Genomic DNA, 6,487 nt, shown 5'->3' with positions numbered 1-6,487 from the left:
CCCGAAATAGAAAATACCCTCTCACTTGCAACCGAAGTGTTATTCATACACTGAAAAACGATATTTTCTACTAAAAAACTAGTTTTCGAATTTCATAATTTTCTCCAAAAAAACGGTTTTTAAAAACCGACAAACCCTAGTTTGAGTGTTTTGGGAGTTTGTAATGGAAAGATTGATATCTGGTTCGGGCTAGATCGGTTACAAATGGAACAGTAAGGTCTTTGTGGATGATTTTATTTGTGACAAAGTAAGGAGCAGTTTGAAATATTAGCTCAAAACGGGAAGGAGAGACTTTAAGATAGTTAAATCGAGCAGTATTTAAAAAGCGCCTGAAATTAAAAAAGGGCATGAAACCCTCCACCCCCGCCCTCCGTGGTAGCGTTACTTATCTGACTTTTCAAACAGACAATTATAGCTAGTAATAATTATAATAATAATAATAAATAGCATATAGACCATATAGAACACCTGCACTAACTCCTGGATTTTTTTATCGCCTCAATTTTGATTTTTTTTTTTTTCATCCTCTCATTTACTTTATTTGGATGACCTTTACGCCGGTTATTTGCAGATGTGCTTCTTTCTTCAAATCTCTTAATTACGTATCTGATGGTTGAAAAATTAATACCTAACAAAGCCTCTATTTAGCGATACGATTTTCTTGTATTTTGAAATAATATAACTTTTTTCGCGAGTAGTGGCACTTAGTTAACTTGTTTTTGGCATTAGGACCCGTTAAATTAAAACGAACTTAATATATTAAAATATTTTATAATGCTGATAGAAAAGAACTGGATTGTACTCAAGCATACAAACAAGAGCAAGTAAACAAACATAGTGTGCAAATACTTTTTTTTACCTTGTGTTTATATTATGTTTAAATAAATTTTTATTATGATCAATATTTTTAATTGAATTTATACTGTTTTTAACAAGTTTTAATTGTACTCTTTATTAGGGAACCTCAAACTATTTTATAATATAAAGAAAAGACAAGTTGTGCAAAAACTTTCTTCGGTTACTGTATTATAAAATAATATTTAAAATTGTGACTTTACCTCGCGTGGTTCAGCTACAAACAGAATATTTTATCACTGCCTGCAGGTCATATGTCTCTTCCTCCGCGCATGCGGGTCAACCAGGAAAACAGCTCTTACCAATTTCTGGTTGGCTGTCCAAGGATCTAAAAGTTTTTTATAATTTTTTACGTCAAATTATTGCTATCTTTCTTAGTATATTTTTGTTCTTTTATCCAGTATTTATCCTAATTAGTGATAATCTTGTCTCAGAAAAGGAATCAGATTGTACAAGAGACCAAGAGGAGAAAAAAAGGCAGTTATCTCATCCAATTTTTGATTACCTAATTAAAAAACTAGGTATAATTACTAGTCAAAATTGATGAGTCTGCCAAGTACAGGTAGCGGGAATAAAAAATATCGTCTGTTTCAAAACGTTAAAAATAATTAATTTTTTATTCAGAGCTCTATATCTTTACAACTACCAACAACAATAAAAAATCTAAGAGAGCATCATTTAAAGTAGAGTAAATTTGATAAAATGTAAGCCCTAATAGAGTTATTTACGTTTAATAGTTCTCGAGATATAGCTTTTTAAAAAGCAACTTTTCATAAAACTGTACGTGAATATCATAAAAACTACTGTTCCCAGGAAGATAAGAGTCATAAATTACTTCATAGTAAGTTAAATTACCTTTATTTTAAGTTCTGGCAGACATATGTGCGTCTTATGGGTATAAAGATATGTTTTTTCAAAAATCCAACATTTTATACGAACGACTAGAAATAAACATTATGTGAGTTCATTTAATCAAATATATCATAAAAACTACTACTCCTACAAAGATAAACATAATTAACTATTTTATAGTAAATTTAACTAACTTTAATTTGAGTGCTGGCATACATCTGTACGTCCAGTGGTTTCTGAAATAAAAATTTTCATAAATCAAACTTATTGTTCGAACAACTATAAATCAATTTATTTTAGCTAATATCATGAAAACTACAATTCCTACGAAGGTAAAAGTTATAAACTACTTTATAGTACATTAAACTAACTTTAATTTGAGTGCTAATAGACATCTGTACGTCATATAGTTCCTGAGATATAGATTTCTTAAAATAAATTAACTTAATTTTTATGAAATGTTGCTTTTTAAGAAGCTATATCTCGATAACTATTGGACTTAAACAGCTCTATTAGGGCTCATATTTTAGCAAATTTACTCTTCTTTGAATAATGTTCTTTTAGATTTTCTAGTGTTGTTGATATTTTTTAAGATATAGAGCTCCGAATGAAAAATTAATGTTTAGGTTTTGAAACAGCCACCATTTTTTATTCCCCCTACCTATACTTGGCAGACTCATCAGTTTTGACTAGTAATTATACATAGTTTTCATTAAAGTAATGAGAAATTGGGATGAGATAACTGCCTTTTTTTTCTTCGTGGCTCTCGTACTAAGAGTTGTATAGATCTGGTAGTAAAAAAAAAAATAAGAAATTTGGAATAGGTTCGAGCTAAACATTGAACACATATTTCTCATCATCTTATGTAGATATTTCAACTAGACTCAGTGTCAAAATGTTATCTCTACAAAATATCTCCAATCTTCAAATTACCTTTACTTCAAATTAAGTAAATGGTACTCAATCTCTCACCTGAAGTTAATCCTGCTTGTAGTTTGGTTCTCAAGCCAAATATATATATATATATTTTTTTTTTCAAATCAAAGTTAAGGCCCGTCAAAATGTTAGGCACGCTCCCTGGTAAAAATAAATAAAATTCATTTTAATACTTCGTGGCCTTTCCACAACCATTTATTAATTCAAAAATTCTGTTTGGTAATGAATTGCAAAATTGTTTGGTTGTTTCTTTAGGTAATTGTTCCCATGAAGCAAGAATTACAGATTTCAAATCCTCGATTTTTTCGAACTGTCTTGACTCAGAGAACACCCTTCTTCAAAGAGTTCACCAAACATTTTCGATAATGTTCAGGTCGAGGAAGACATCAAGCCAATATAATTTGGCAATTTTGTATCGAGTATAACAGTTTTTAATAATTTTTGCTGCATATATTGGGGCGTTGTCTTGCCCTGGTGTGCCTTCAGACATGCCATTAAAAGTCAAATTTTGTTCCTCTAACAATTTTTTATAACCAGATGAGTTTACTCCTGATGAAACAAATACCAAATTTCGTTTGTTTTGAAACCAATAGATGCCAAAACCTTTCTTCTTTGACGCCTTGATACAATGTTTTTTTCTTTTCTTACCTCATGAAAATAATACGAAAACCATCTGGCCCATCCAGATTAAATTTTTTTCATTACTAAAGATGACTTTACATTGGTTACTTTCTCCCACTCCTCAGTCCATGACATCACATTACGAGCAAAGGCCATTCGGGCTAATTTGTGCCGGTACTCAAGACTGGATTTCTTTTCTGACTATTGTTTTTGACTTTTTTAATAATCTTTGGATATTTCTTAGTTTTGAATGGAATATGGTTCGGGTGCGGTCAAAAAAACTAAAATTGTAAATAATTATACTATTTTTATTGAGCCAACGTTTCGCCCCACGTTGCAGGGCTTCGTCAGGGCTAAAAAAGATACAAACACTTGACATAGTTACAAAAAAAAAAAAGAAAAAAACATAAGTGGAACATAACAGGGGTATAAAGTGAAAAGTAAGATATAATAAGAAAAATTAAAGGTTGTAAATAGTAAATGAAAAGGGTAATAGTAACTGATAGATAAGAGAAGAAATATTAAAGAAAGTACAAATAAAGAGATGAAAATAGAAAAAAAAATTCAAATCAAATGATGAGACAGAATGCATACCTGTTTTGACGGCAGTCAAAAACAAAGTGACGGTTGGTATTGGGAGGTGTGGGGATGGCAGTTATGCCACAATAACGAAAATAATTTTAAAGTAAACATAGTAAAAAAGTATTTAAATTAGGTGAACAATAAATGGTAATATACATAATAGGGAGAGAAGAAATATTAATTTTAAAAAAACAAAAAAACTAATAGATAGAAAAACAAAGGAAAAATAAAGTATAAAATAATGGGATACAATGTGTGTAAGTGATTAAGAAACACAATATACCAAATGAGTGGGGATACAAAAAGTGTAAAATATAATAGAAAATTAATAATAAAGTAATTAATATGAGTAAACTTAAGAAGGTAACACATGAATATAAATTAAAAGATAAGATACATGAATATAAATGAAACAGGAAGGATAGTGAATATAAAAATAATTAAAGAAAAGGTGAGAATTTAGAAAAACAAAAATAAAAGATATGACAAGAAAATGGGCTTCTGAAATGCAGAAAAAAGTGAAAAGAAGTATTATGAGGGTTTTATTATGTTCAAAATGTGTCGATATGTAAGGGAGATGCAGTCTTTATCAACTTTATGATTGACGGAATTCTCAGTTAAATTTATGTAAATGGACTCCGAGATGAGACGTTTGGTGTGGTTGGGGACAGTGGCAAGAATGGAAGGATTGTCGAAATTAAAAGTATGATTCAGGTTTAATGCGTGTTCTGATAATTTAGATGCAAGTGGATTACGGGAGTTGATGGAAGTTTTGTGCTGGGAAATGCGGTTCTTAAGTTGGTTTTTAGTTTCGCCGATATAGAAGGAATTGCAGCATGGGGTTGAACAGGGTATCCGGTAAACCACATTGGAACGGTGTAAGAAAGGAATAGGGATTAGGCCTTAGTTTTGTTTCAACTCCAGGTTCCTCAGCAATTCCTCTTGCTGTTTTACAAGAGCTGGGTGCGATTAGAAGAATATTCCGTTTCTCTTGCAATGTCAAAGCAGACCTCCCAGTAGAACGGTGAGTTCCATATGTCTCCCCATGCAGAATTAACTTCGCGACCGATGAAAAACTCCGCTTGATTCGGCGGCCTATTTACTTTCAACTCATCCCGTACGACCACAACATCCTTCTTACCAAATTACGAAATCTTCCTATATCCAACAGTGCTTTGCGCTGGTTTCAATCCTTCCTATCCGATGGTTCACAGTACGTAGTGGTTCCTGATATACCTCCATCAATGACTCGACCCCTCACCTACGGTGTCCCCCAGGGTTCATCGTTATCCCCTACCCTTTTCGTTATCTACATCAATGACCTTCCCATCCTTATCCAACATTCTCAATACCATTTGTACGCAGATGATTTCCAAATTTACCTTTCCTTCCCACCTTCTGACCTATTAGTTGCTACGGAGAAAATTCAAGAGGACTTGAATAGAATTAGCCAGTGGGCATAAGAAAACAAGCTTAAGTTGAATGCAGAAAAGACAAAAACAATCGTAATAGTATCCAATCACCTCCTGAAAACTATCCCTCTTATTCCTAAACAACAATCCAATACAATTCCATCTAAACGCTAAAAACCTTGGTGTCCCTATAAAGCAAACTCTCTCCTGGAAAAACCACGTCTCCCAAATTTCTCGTCGTACCTTTTCCACCCTGAAGCGTTTAAATTATCTTCGTCACCTACTTCCTTTCGAAACCCGCAGGCTCCTGTTTACTTCCTTAATATTCCCCCACTTTGATTATTGCTGTGTGGTTTACTGGGGTGTCTCTGGGGATCTCGGAGCAAAATTAAAACGGTTGATTAATTGCTTTGTACGATTCATCTTTGAGGTCCCCAGGGACGCCTCTGTCCCCCGATTTTATGAAGAGTTGAAGTGGCTTTACTACTCCTTCCGTCGTAAATATTTCCTTGCTTCCTTTCTCTATCAAGTTATCCAATCCCGCCGTCCATCGTACATCTCTGATATCCTTCAATTTAAATTCTCAGTGCATTCCCGCTCACGGCATTCATTCTTATATGTAACTGCCCATCGAACCGCATCCTTTGGTAGATTTTTCCTCATCCGTTCCTCCTCCCTATGGAATTCTATTCCCTTTTTTATTCTTAGTTCTAATACCCTTCCAATCTTCAAATCCCGTACCTTCGACTACCTTACAATTACTTAGAATTACAATTGAAAGTTTCAAATAAGGTTTATATATTTTCTGTATTTAATGTTTTTGCTTATACGTGTAAATATATATATTAGCCAAAATTGTATTTTTTCATTTATTATTTTTAGTTTAATTGTATTTGATTTTTTTTTTATTTTTAGTTATTATCAGAAGTGTTAATCATCTGATGTGACATATGGTTTTATTTTATTTGTTCTATTCTTATTTTATATGTTCTGTTAATTATTGCTGTTCAATTATATCTTTTCAAATTCATTATTATATTATATTTTATGACGTTTTATAATTTCATTTTTTTTTTTGTATTTTACTCTCAGGCTCTAAAGCCTGATTTTGACGCCTATATATTATTCTAAGGGATCAATCCCAGAATAAATAAAAAGAAAGAGAGAGAGAGAGAAAGAGAGAGAGAGAGAGAGAGAGAGAGAGAGAGAGAGAGAGAGAGAGAGAGAGA

The 6,487-nt window shown here is 32.4% G+C and overlaps 1 protein-coding gene across 1 annotated transcript in view; it reads right to left on the bottom strand.

Annotated features, from left to right (window-relative positions):
• LOC106689339 (probable chitinase 2) overlaps positions 1–1,176 on the bottom strand; it is a 24,336-nt gene extending 23,160 nt beyond the window's left edge. Inside the window, exon 1 of the mRNA XM_014434267.3 lies at positions 1,059–1,176. The gene's annotated coding sequence lies outside the window, so the exon portion shown is untranslated. The remainder of the gene's footprint in view (positions 1–1,058) is intronic.
• Between the last annotated feature and the right edge of the window lie 5,311 nt (positions 1,177–6,487).

Source organism: Halyomorpha halys, unplaced genomic scaffold, assembly GCF_000696795.3.
Source record: "Halyomorpha halys isolate HHAL.00 unplaced genomic scaffold, Hhal_1.1 Scaffold1334.1, whole genome shotgun sequence".
NCBI lineage: Eukaryota > Metazoa > Arthropoda > Insecta > Hemiptera > Pentatomidae > Halyomorpha > Halyomorpha halys.
This window is presented reverse-complemented; position numbering and strand designations above follow the sequence as displayed.